General features: G+C 38.8%; 1 protein-coding gene and 1 pseudogene across 12 annotated transcripts in view; one reads left to right on the top strand and one right to left on the bottom strand.

The window, feature by feature from the left end:
* Positions 1-8410, top strand: part of LOC112402729 (zinc finger protein 300) — a 91825-nt gene extending 83415 nt beyond the window's left edge. For 11 of the 12 annotated variants that reach the window (XM_024749928.1, XM_024749919.1, XM_024749912.1 and 8 more), the window contains 2 exons: positions 1655-1828; positions 7951-8054. The gene's annotated coding sequence lies outside the window, so the exon portion shown is untranslated. Of the gene's footprint in view, positions 1-1654; positions 1829-7950; positions 8093-8300 lie in introns of those variants that run through there. The other variant, XM_024749862.1, reaches the window with a different exon arrangement.
* LOC112402789 (52 kDa repressor of the inhibitor of the protein kinase-like) lies at positions 6425-8735 on the bottom strand (annotated as a pseudogene).
* Positions 8736-13416: the final 4681 nt, after the last annotated feature.

Here is a 13416-nt window from a genome sequence, read left to right as displayed (position 1 = left end):
GTCTTCTTGGTGAATTGATCCTTTTAATAATATGTAGTGTCCTTTTTTGTCTCTTGTAACAGTTTTTTTTGGCTGCGCCACACAGCTTACAGGATCTTAGTTCCCCAACCAAGGATTGAACCCGTGGCCTCAGCAGGGAGCATGGAGTCCTAACCACTGGACTGCCAGGGAATTCCCTCATGTAACAGTTTTTGACTTAAAAGTCTATTTTGTCTAATATTAGTATAGCCAACCCTACTCTCCTTTAGTTACTGTTTACATGAAATACCTTTTCCCATAGGTATTTGTGCTTTTTCTTACCTCTGTGAAAAATGCAAAAATGATAACAGACAATAGATTTTTATGATAAAATATACCATACTTGCAAAACTGTATATACAATATACAGTTAATATGGTTAAAAATTTAGTATCCCTCTGAATATAAGATGTCATCAAGTATAATACATATTGTATTTTATGTACCACTAAAAAAGAAAAAATAATACCAATTAAACTGACACAATGATTTTTTTGTCATTTTGAATTTTTTATACTTATTAAATTTTTTTTCAGACTTTGGTTTTAACATTTATCACCCTTGTGAATACATACAAAGTAAAATGTATTAAAAAACTGACTAAGGTGTATTTATGATAATGACAGCTATATCTTAAGACCATCCAGATTTCAGAAACGTGAAAATATTAGAAAATAAATACCTGTGTACCCACCACCTTGTTTATGAAATAGAACAGTCGCCAACACTATTGAAGCTGTTGTGTGTACTTCCCTAATAACATCTCCCTCCTTTATACCCTATAGATACTTCCTTTTTTCTAATTTTGCCAAATATATACTCTAAATAATTTATTGCTAGGTATTATTATTAACTGTTTTATACATTGAACTAAAGCACATGTGTTCTGTGACTTACTGTTTTTACCCTACCATAGGTGAGATTCATTCATGCCTATGTGTCTGCCACTGTTGTATAGTATCCAACAGTATATGTAGTCCATAATTTATCAGTTCCCCAGTTGATGGACATTTGGGGCTATTTCCAATGTTTTGCCCTTATATTTTGTTGCATTTTACAGTTGTCTCCTGGTACACATGTGTTAGAGTTTCTCTTGGGTATATACCCAGAAGTGGAATTGCGAAGTCAAGTCAAGATGGTAGCCTGACAAATACTGCTGTTCCCCTCCTCCCTCCCATGAGTATACTGAGGAAACATGAGTCTTGTTCTTGCTTGATCTACAGGCCAGACTTAGTATCTATGTTCAGGGACCTTCAAAGGGAAGACAAGCAAGAGAAGGAGGTGGTGGTGCTTTCCAGCCCACAGAAGGTGACTTTCAGCCATAACCTTGAGGAACCAAAGATAGACAGGGGTTAATGTGAGGTAGAGTGTTTCTATCAGCTCCATGGAGCATGGGTATGAGGTGAGGCTCCATTTGACTGGAGACTAGGGTCGTCTCAGGCTGAAGCTTGGTTGATGTCACAGAATCCACTGTGAGGTCACTTCTATGCTGTGGAATACATAAGTTCAAAAAGAAGATAGTAATTCATTCTAAAAATGAATTTAAAACTAAGGGACGCTAAACTGAAAACAGCTTGGTTTCATGTTCTGGCTCTTCTTCTGATGGGCTTAACAGGTTACTGTCTCCTTGTCTTAGATATGATGGCACCAGTGACCTCCAGCCCTTCCCCATGCTCTTCTGTCTGTGTGATGGATTACGTGCTGCTCTCCTCCACAGCTTGCAACCCGATGATGTCCACCTCTGTATTATGCACAGTACAGTAGGCATTGAGGTTTTTGCAGAACCCCAGACCACTGTCTGTGCAATAAGGTAGGCTTTGAGCTTTGTCAGCAATGAGCCAGTCCTTCTGGGTCTCTTATTTTCAGAACCTGGGGCAACTATGGAGTAGTGTGGGTTTTGAGGTTCTTTAACAATGAGCCAAAACTGCTGTATCTTCTTACTCAGAACATGGGACTACTGTTTGTATAATAGGGTAGGCTTTGAAATTTATTTTTTTAAAAAGCCAATTATACTGGGGCTCTTACTTGAAGCCCTAGATAGAAGAGCCAGAGCCATAAGCAACAAAGGACCTACAGGGACGAGGGAAGGAAGGGATTCTTACTTTGATCCTCAACTAATTCACTGATGGATTCTGATTCAAAAACCATTAATAATGTCTATATTAATTATCTGCTTAAAAAAAAAAAGCCACAGTGGCTCTCCATTGCCCAATGAATCAAGTGCAAACTCTTAACATAGTATTTGAGATCTTTGGCAATCTGGATACAACCAAATTCCAGAGTCTTATACATGAGTCCATACTGATATAAATAATTGAATAAATAAATGAGGGAGAAGAGATAGCTCTTCCTTGCTGTAGAATTCCAACTAATGAGTGTGAAAGGAATGAGAAAAACAGAAAATCACCATTAGGTCAATACCACAGGAATAACTGCAGATAAAATCCACTGATGGATGCTAAAATTAAGAGGTGAAAATTTGGGAAGAAATATACTTGTAGAGCTTCATACCATCTCTTCCAAAATATTTATTAACTGCAAAGGAAAATATATTACCTTGAGAGTGGAGAGACCTGATGGAAACCCTCTTAACCAAGTGATCAAAGTCAAAGTCACCAGTAATAAGACATATCAACAACCTAAATCCTGTGATGGGATGCCCTCAGGAGGACACAAAATCACTTCTGCAGTGTTCTTGTCTAAAATGCATAACCTCAGACTAATCATGAAGAAATATCAGACAAACCCAAATTGAGGAACATTAAAATAGGAGATCAATACCCTTAGAACGTGTCAAGGTCATGAAAGACAAGGAAAGACTGAGGAACTGCTGCAGATTAGAGGAGACTAAGGAGAAATAACTAGTGCAGTGTGAGATCCTGGATTGGACCTTTTCAAAAATAGTTTCAGTGGAAAAACTTATGAAATTCAAATACAGTTTTTACAGTAGTCAATAACATTGTACTAATGTTAATTTCCTGATTCTCATGCTTGTACTGTGGTTATGTAAGATGTTAACATGAGGGGAAGCTGGTTGAAAGATATCAGGACACTGTTATATTTGCAACTTTTATTTTTTAATATTTATTTATTTATTTATTTATTTTTTGGCTGTGTCAGTTGTGGCACACTGGATCTTTCATTGTGGCGCACAGGTGCTTCATTGTGGTGCATGGGCTTCTCCCTAGTTGTGGCGTGCGGGCTTCTCTCTAGTTGTGGTGCACGGGCTCCAGAGCACCAGGGCTCTGTAGTTGTGGCACACAAGCTCTCTAGTTGTGGTGTGTGGGCTCAGTAGTTGCGGTGTGCGGGCTTAGTTGCCACAAGGCATGTGGGATCTTAGTTCCCTGACCGAAGATCGAACTGGCATCCCCCTGCGTTGCAAGATGGATTCTTAACCACTGGACCACCAGGGAAGTCCTGCAACTTTTACATAACTTTTATATGCTTGCTCTTTAAAAAGAATACCCATTTTCACTTATTACATTAGTAATTAAAAGAAATAATTCCCAGTATATGGCAAAGAGCACAGGTTATATAGTCAGAAAGACACAGCTTGATATTCTAGCTCTACTACATATTAGCTTGTGTGACTTATGCAGGTCACTTCAGTCCTCTGAGCCTCCATTTTCTTCATATGACTTTCTTCAAACTGAGATGACAATGCCTTAAGCATAAAATTGTTACAAGCATGAGTTATGCTTGTAAAGCACCAGGTATAGCACCTGGCACAGAACAGGTAGCAGCAAGTCTAAGTTTTTCTTCCCATAAGAGACAGTCAATTCACTACACAATTGAATTGACCCAGTGCCCTATAGGAGATCATGGTCCAGAGATCATGTGCTATGGAGATCAGAGTCCAGAGAGGGATGCAGTCAGATCACTTCAATTTCACTCAATTTCTTTCTTGTGCTTATCAATATATACCCTGCATGACCCATGACCCCTGCATGGTATTTGTGATCCTCATGAGCAGCTGAAGAAAAAAAAAAAGTTTGCAATCCACTCTACTACACTGCAAGCTCCTTGAGAAGAGGGTTACTGTTTCACTTATTCTTCACAGAGGCCTTAGTATAGGCCCTTTCACAGACTCCTATGTGGTAAGTTGAGTCCAGTATTTATGATGGGGGAGAAGCTGCATCCTCTCTTCCCTGGGATGCTCTGGCCTTTCCCTCCTTTTTTTCTTTTTAACTCTTAGTGGTTCCCTTGTAGGCTAACCAGCATATGGATAATATGAGGGTTTTTCTGTACTGCCCCACCTTATGGTGTTGGAATGGCTTTAATTGGAACTTATCCTTTCCCTTTCTTTCCATTTGGGTTTCATTCTTGGGTTGGGAAACTCTCTGGCTTCTGTTCCGTTCACTTGTGTTGCCTTAACCCTGCAAGTTTGGGATGAGGTGTCCCACTACTGAATCTTAAGCTGTTTCTGCAACAGGCTTCTGTAATCACCACACTCATGCTGCCCTCTGGGGAGAGATCAGCAGTTCCTGCTGACATACTAGAAGGCCAGGCTTGTGGCCCTTGCTGCAGCCATTTTAAACATTCTTGAGTATATTTCACAGTGCCTGCCGTGGACATGCTGGCTCCACTTCCTCCTGGGTCTATGAAGGCTGCTCTGGCCAGAGCTGAGATTAACTGTCCTGAGTCTGCAGACTCAGTTGCTCTCATGTCTCTAGCACCTGTAGTGGTGCATGGTGCCTGTTGTCATTGCTACTGCCACTCCTGTTGTTGTCAGGCACCAAAAGTCTCTGGATTTCAAGAAAGAGTGTGCTTCTCTGCAGTAAAAGATAAACTCAGTAGGCCTGGGTTGTCTAAAACCTGCACATTTCAAAGAAAGGTTTGACCACTTGCCAGGCTCCCAGGAGGTAACCTCTAAGTTTTTGGAATATCCTGCCTGATAAAAGCATCTTTTTTACATGGGGTTTTGGGACACTTAGTATCAGTTTGGCCTCTGAGAGGCTAGAGACTAAGTAACGAAGGTCAGCCATGTATGCACACCTTGTCTACATGACTGACCCTGAATAAAAACTCTGGACACCAAGGCTCAAGTGAACTTCATGGGTTGGCAGTACTTTGTGCATGTTGTCTCTCATTGTTGATAGAAGACTTAAGTGTTGTCTGTATCAATCCACTGGGAGAGGACAAATGGAAGCTCGCATCTGATGGCTCTTCTAGACTCTTCCCTGTGTACCTTTTTCCTGGCTAATTTTAATCTGTATCTTTTTTTCCTTTTTTTTAAACTGAGGTATAGTTGAGTTACAGTATTATATTAGTTTCAGGTGTACAACATAGTGATTCAAAGTTTTTATAGATTATATTTCATTTAAAGTTATTATAAAATATTGGATATATTCCCTGTGCTGTACAATATATCCTTGTAGCTTATTTATTTTGTACACAGTTTGTACCTCTTAATCTCCTACCTCCCCACATTGGTAACTTTTATTTTTTTAAACAAAATTCAAATTTTATTTAGGTTGAAGTAAACTATACAAAATTGATTTTCTTCACCAAAAATAACAGCAATATTTTCTGTATTATTCCTAGATAAACCACAAAACACTTATTTTTGTAGGTTTTCTAGGTTTTGCTTGTAAACCAAGGTGAGGCAGTAGATACAGTCATGGAAAAAGACAGAAGAAAACAGAGAAATCAGTTGTCAGTATCCATGGCCTCTGATCCTGTCTTGACCATGAAACAGAAGTGTTCAACATATACCTGTCAAAAAGCTTATGAAGATGTAGGCTCAATAAAGGAATGTAAACAGCAACAATCAGATGTGGAACAACAAGGGAAGGCTCTTCCATTCAAACTGTAACTATTACTTGTTCCTTCAACTTCATTTGATAAAGACAAAATCTACACTGAAATCCTTGTTTGGCAAACTCACACGTTTCTCTTACAGTCTGATAATTTTCTTAACTGTCCCTTACAGATTTTTAACAGCATACTTAAAACTCCTACTATTCAAAGGTCAGTCATGAGCTTCATTGTAATGTTTTGTAAAATGTATTCCTTCCTCCCATACCTCCTCAAAATTTATTTCTTCAAAGAACTGATAACTCAGTACCTGACAATTGGATCCACAGTGACAAATGTTATATCTAAAATGACTTAACTAATACAATTTCAAAGTACCATTAGCAGAGATCACACAGAGTATAACATGGTACTTTCAATGCTATCTTCTGGAAGAGTAGTTAGGTCTCCAAAGCATGGGACTTCAAACGGGCCATTTAAACAGGAAGATTATCAATGACTAATGTACTCAATGCGAGGCCTACAGGTCAAGATATTCAGTGATTAAGTGTCCTATGTACACCTTACAACTTTTCTGAAAGGTATTTTCAAATTTCTTACAGATTTTTTCAAATATCAAATATAAGAGAAAGCCTATTTTAAAAGTCTCTTAGGTATTTTAAATGGTTTCTGAATGATCTGTAGGAAGCTCTGACTTAACTTGTATAGAGTTTGTTATATGTATCCACCATTAAATCCAAATCGTGTTTTATATCAAAATTTATGTTAAGCAAAGGCAAGTTACTTGACCTTTGGTCTGTTAAAGTGTTCCTCAGGTATGCTTTGAGACGCTTTCACCCATTTTCATAGCGTTCATTCTCAACCTTCATCACAGGAAGAATACATAGGACCTTCAGCAATGCATAAACATTAGGAAAAAACTTGATGTCTGGCAGATGAAGGGCTTCATAAATAGTGTATGGAAGCTCTGTATCTTTCCCTCTGTGTTTCCACTTGATTCTCCAACACTGCAGCTCAGCAGAGAGTGTGTCAGGATCAGGTAAATCACTTCTGTACATGTCAGCGTGATGCTCCTCTGATGTATTGAATCTGAGCTGTCCCATGACTGAGGGTACCAAAGATAAGCATTTAAGAGCTGTGAGGTGCTGTTCTGAGAAGATATCTTTCAGTTCCTGAATAATGTGTTCCACTGTTGGAACATTTAGAGTTTCTTTATAGTAACTCTCAGAGGTTAGCTGAGATTCCAGGTTACTATGCTGAGCTCTGCGAAATTTCCCTGGGAGTTTCATCTGAATATCAAGTTTGGTTGCCAAATTTGTGACTTTCTCAAAGCAAAATTCATGATAAACTTCGATATTTTCCATCACTTCATTTAGTGAATGCAGCACTGCAGTCAAACTACTGGCAGAACAATGTTGGTAACGATGAAATCAAAATCTGTTACTGCACTACAGAGTACAAAGGCTCAGCCAGCTATACAGTTATTCCATCTAACATTTGTGTCACTATTTATACCATCTATACATAAAACAAGTGCTTGTAGGAGGTCCACTAAGATTTCAAAAGCATCATGCCTGCCTGTCCACTGAGAATGGCAAATTTCCTTCAGTTCTTTGCCCCTTTCTTCATTGTTCTGAAATAGAACAGAAATTACATTGTCAAGCTCTAAAAGCAGTTGTGGTGATTGATGGGAAAAAGAACAAGCTTCCTCAGTTGTTCCTAATGTGACAGATACTCCCATAACAGGCACTGATCTTGCCAACCACATATTTAAGGCACAGGAAGAGCAGAGTGTGTAGATAGCTTGGGGATATTTCTCTAAAAGTCTAGAAGCAACAACTTTCACTTTGGAAGAAAATCCACTGGACACAATGTAAGCCTGGCCACGACAGTGCTCCATGCTGAATCCCCACTTCTCAGTTATCGTAGTGTGAAATTTCACAGCCAAAATTTCTGCATCAGCTTCATAAGGCAGGAAGCCCACAAATTCCTCTCTCAGGTTGTGAGCTTCATCAACAAACCTCACCAACACAGGCAGGTGCTCTTCCCCTGCTAAGTCCACCACATTGTCAGTGACGATGGAAAAGAAGTGAGTCTCTCACTTCCCTTCGGGTTTCTTCCCAAATGCAGCTCTCACAGCTCTCTAGCATCTGTTTCTACTGTGTTTTCAAACAGAACAATGTGTTAACTGCTGCTGTCTCAAAGCGCCTTCTCAGAACCTCTCCACCAGAATTGATCCGGCACTCCAGCAGTGCTTGAAAGTTATCAGGAGTAAAGAGACCTTCTGGGATTTCATCAGTTTCATATCCATCCAGAGGTATGTTCTGTTTTCCCATAAGAATCAAAATTTCAAATAAAGATTTTAAGTATTCTTTGTTTTCCTTCTCTTCAAGGGTTAAAGTTAAAATGTCTTCACCCTGCTCTTCACTCCCTTCTTCTGCACTGGGGTTCTGAGCATTGTTGCTGTTTATTTCCTTATGTTTTGGTTCCTGTTCAGAAGTTTCATCAATTTTTTTCTGTTTCAGTGTCCTGATTTCATCTTCACTCAATTCTTTTATTCGTTTTCTGTGTCTACTGTGTGGATTATTCAAATGGCTGGTAAGATCAAATATTGTTGGCATTGCATTATCTCGAAGAACTGTCCTATAAGGACTCTCCCAATGACATCACATGTATTTGCTTCAATTAATTTTGAGAAATACAATAACCCAATCATTCTTTAGTTTTCTGATGCCTCTGCAAAATGTATAGTTCTACAGATCATAGACGTCTCAAAGTGTTTGGCACACAATCAGTAATGTTTATTTAGTTTATCAGGTGTTTTATCTTCTAAGTCTGCTCTCCTACAATTCTCCACTGACTTCTGGCATCTGGCTGGATCCCATGGGAACCTGAAAAAGGCCAGGTCTGACTGCGTGCTCTTCTGCGTGCAGTTGGGGGCCCGCGCAGAAGTTCCGCATCGTAGTCTGCCAGCCGGCCGGCCCAGCCCCCGCAGCCTTCGCGCTGCCGCTGCTGGTGCACCTCCCGCCCGCCCGGGACGCTGCCGCCTCCTTACCACCCGCATTGGTAACTATTACTTTGTTTTCTATATCTGTGAGTCTGTTTCTGTTTTGTTATATTCATTCATTTGTATTTTTTAGATTCCATATATAAATGGTAACATACAGTATTTGTCTTTCTCTGACTTATTTCACTAAGCATAATACCCACCAGATCTGCCCATGTTGTGGGAAATGGCAAAATTTCATTCTTTTTACGACTGAGTAATATTCCATTGTGTGTGTGTGTGTGTGTGTGTGTGTGTGTGTGTGTGTATGTATGTATGTACCACATCTTTTTTTTTTTTTTACGGTACACGGGCCTCTCACTGTTGTGGCCTCTCCCGTTGCGGAGCATAGGCTCCAGATGCACAGGCTCAGCAGCCATGGCTCACGGGCCTAGCCGCTCCGCGGCATGTGGGATCTTCCCAGACCGGGACACGAACCCGTATCCTCTGCATCGGCAGGCGGACTCTCAACCACTGCGCCACCAGGGAAGCCCTGTACCACATCTTTATCCATTCATCTGTTGAGGGACAGGTCATCTGTTGTTGACTATGGTAAATAATGCTGCTATGAACACTGGTGTGCATGTATCTTTTCAAATTAGTGTTGTTTTCTTCAGATATATACTATGGAATGGAATTGCTGTGTCATATGGTAGCTCTATTTTTAGTTTTTTGAGGAACCTTCATACTGTTTTCCACAATGGCTGCACCAATGTACATTCCTACCAACAGTGCACGACAGTTTCCTTTTCTCCACATAGTCGCCAACATTTATTATTTGTGGTCTTTTTAACAATAGCCATTCTGATAGGTGTGAGGCGATGTTTTTTTGTGGTTTTGATCTGCATTTCTCTGATGATAAGTGATGTTGGGCATCTTTTCATATGTCTGTTGGCCATCTGAAAGTCTTGTTTGGAAAAATGTCTATCAACTCCTCTGCCCGTTTTTTAATAGGATTGTTTGTTCTCTGTTGTTGAGTTGTATGAGTTCTCTATATATTTTGGATATTAACCTTTTATTAGATATATGATTTGCAAATATTTTCTCCCATTTGGTATGTTGTCTTTTCATTTTGTCGATGGCTTTCTTTGCTGTGCCAAAGCTCTTAAGTTTAATTAGATCCCATTTGTTTATTTTTGCTTTCGTTTCCTTTGCCTTAGGAGACAGATTTTAAAAAATATTGGTACAATTTATGTCAAAGTGTGTTCTGCCTATGCTTCTTCCTGGAGTCTTATGGTTTCCAGTCTTACATTTAGGTCTTTAATCCATTTTGAGTTTGGTTTTGTATATGGTCGCAGAAAATGTTCTAATTTCATTCTTTTACATGTAACTGTCCAACTTTCCAACCACCACTTATTGAACGGTCTGTCTTTTCCCGCATTGTCTATTCTTGCCTCCTTTGTCATAGATTAATTGACCATAAGTGTGTGGGTTTATTTCTGGCTTTCTATTCTGTTTCATTGATCTTTCTGCCTGTTTTTGTGCCAGTACCATATTCTTTTGATTACTGTAGCTTTGTAGTATAGTCTGAAGTCAGGAAGCATGATTCCCCCAGCTCTATTCTTCTTTCTCAAGATTGTTTTGGTTACTCAGGGTCTTTTGTGCTCCCATACAAATTTTAAAATTATTTGCTCTAGTTCTGTGAAAAATGCCATTGGTATTTTGATAGGGATTGTGTTGAATCTGTAGATTGCCTTGGGTGAAAGTTTAGTATCTTTAAATAACAAACATTTATTATCTCACAGTTTCCGTGGGACAGGAATTTGGGCATGGCTTTGCTGAGTCCTCTGGCTCACAGTTTCTCACAGGACTTCAGTCAAGGTTTCAGGTGCTGAGGACTCGTGTGAAGATTTGATTAGGGAAGGATCTGCTCCCAAGTTCACTTAAGTGATTATTTCATTCAGTTACTCAAGAGCTGTTGGACTGTAGACCTCAGTCCATGGATGAGTAGCAGGCAGGTGATTTGAGACAGTGGACCAAGGAACTAGGAAGTATCCTCTGAGGGTTGAAAGGACTGAGCTGATGCTGAGGAAAAATTTATTCCAAACCTGGAAAAAGGCAAAATGCTCATTGCTTGATTCCTTCATATCACGCTAAAGCTTCATCAGAGAAATCAATTAGGCTTTCATCTGACTCTGGAATATAACTAACAATTAACAGTTGGCAAGGGTACAGACAGCTCTGTAAAGTTAGCGGTTAGTTTATTGAAAATTATAGGGTTTGATATTTTGCTGCATTGTGGAAAAGATAACCCTAAAGTTTATAGGCTTGTTCTCTTGAAGAATATTTATAGATTTTCATCTGACTGAGCAATTTTCGATTCTTTTCCCTTTGAATAGTACAGAACTATGTTCTTCAAATGCTCTTGCCACCAACCCCATTGTCTTCTAATTGGTTTTTTCATTAATAAGTTAAAATTTGGCACGTGATTATTACCTGTTGTTTTTAACAGTGAGTGCCAATTAGACTGTGGAAAACAGACTTGACCAAAGATACTGCTCTGAGTATTGCAAGCCATAGAAATGATAAAAACAGATGACATTCTGCCATCTGCAGAGGGAGAGGCGTGGGGATGTTTTGTCTCTGTACAATCTTAGAGCAAAACTAAAACAGCTGAAGTGAGGCTTGTACCTACAAGTTCTGATTATGTTATCTTATATGATGAAATTCTAGTTGTTACAGGAAAGGATCAGAGAAATAAGCAATACGTTTTTCCTAAGCAAGCCAATGAGTCCTAGGGAATTTTATAAAAGGAAGCTGAAACTGGCTAGACAATGTGACTGTCTTTGGAAACTGGTTTTGTTTTTCAAGGAGAGGGAGTAAGAGAACAGTGTTTACCTCATGATCTCAGTTACTGAGTCAGTGGATAAAAGTCCAGTAAGTTCATACACAGCAAACACAGCAGAGAGTACAGTAACTGCTTCAAAGTATTTTCAGAGAAACACCAGAAGGCAGAATGATTCAAAAAAAGAAACAAGTGACCAGAAGCATATGGACTAGCTAATTTAGGGAATCAGATGTAGAATATATAACTCTGCCACCCTGAAAAGTTTTGGTAAATGCTATTCATGCCAGAGAGCCTCCTAGCCTACAGAACAAAATAGATTGAACAGGAAGAACCAAGGTAGTATGAAGAATTTCAGGAGTATTTTAAGTAATCCTACTATCTAGAGATCAGGGAACCTAATTTCCATGACTTGTAGAGCTTTCTCCTTAATTCATGATGACTAATTAATAAACTGAGCTCAGGGAATGGGATAGTTTTAGATATAGAGAAGGAGTCTGAGGCTTTCATGAGATGATTTTGATCATTAGTTTTAGATAATGAAGGTAGTTCTATTTTAAACTGGAGAATTTTCAAGAAAAAATATTTGCAGTAGTATAATTATGTTGTACTCAAATGATACAAATGTTTTTTGAAAATTACATGTTCCTTCTGCTCTCTTAATAGACCTGTTTGATATAAGAATCTTTCAAACAATAGTTAAAATTTAGGCACAGTTAGAAGTTAATTTACTCCAGTGGAAATTTGCTCAAATTTGTGTCTTATATATACTCACCTCTGTGACCACAGAATTCTAATTTGTCAATGTGTATAAACACGGGGTTTGGCAACATAATCAAAAATATCATATTTCTTACAATTTTCTCTCTTCCTTAAGGCCCATATGTCTTGCAAACTTCTCTCCATACATTGGCTGGTTCTGATGGTGCTGACCACAGCACGAGGCCTCTGGGAGCTGAGGGAATTCCCCCGTTGTGCTGGGTTCTGGCTCACCTGCATTCCTTGCCTTCCTCTGGTGCTGCCCTGGCTCAGGTAAGTGCAATATTGTGCAGCGTGGTCCTCTCCCACTGATGAATCATCAGTGTTCCTAACAAGCCTGGCAGGTGACTTGTTGCTTCCTGTACTCAGACTCATCTACACAACTGAGGAAAATGGCTCAGGTTAAGTTCCAGGATCCAATGTCAATTAGAATTTAATTAATAATGAATCAGTAAGGAAGACAGAGGTGAATACATCTAACATCCTATTCTCCACTGTCTTCTGCAGTGACTTTCATCCAATAATTTGTATTTGTATTATTATAGGAGAATTCATTCTTCTTTGAAATTTTTAAGACTTATGTAGAGTTCCCAATAATCCATGTGGCTATTTTTTCCTTGAATTTTATTTCTTTATTCTATATGGAATTATTTTACTTAGTACAAATACTTTTACTTCTAAATGTAAATATCTTCAGATTTTAGATCGCAAAAGTGAAATAGAACATTCTCTAGGATACCTCACATACTAGGATACAAAACAAGCCTCAACGGATTTAAAGAGTAAGAATTATTTCAAGCATCTTTTCTGACCACAATGGCATGAAACTAGAAATCAACCACAGGAGGAGAAACAAAGAAAAAGGCAATTACATGGAGACTAAGAAACATGCTACTAAAAAAACCAATGGGTTAATGATGAAATCAAAGAGGAAATAAAAAAACAAATACCTCGAGACAAACAACAATGAAAACAAAACACAACCATACAAAATCTATGCATGCAGCAAAAATAGTCCTAAGAGGGAAGTTTGTAGTGATACAGGTTTTCC

This window comes from Neophocaena asiaeorientalis, unplaced genomic scaffold (genome assembly GCF_003031525.2).
Source record: "Neophocaena asiaeorientalis asiaeorientalis breed wild unplaced genomic scaffold, Neophocaena_asiaeorientalis_V1.1 scaffold548, whole genome shotgun sequence".
NCBI classification, from domain to species: domain Eukaryota; kingdom Metazoa; phylum Chordata; class Mammalia; order Artiodactyla; family Phocoenidae; genus Neophocaena; species Neophocaena asiaeorientalis.
Note: the sequence above shows the minus strand (reverse complement) of the source record. Positions and strands in the feature narration are given on the sequence as shown.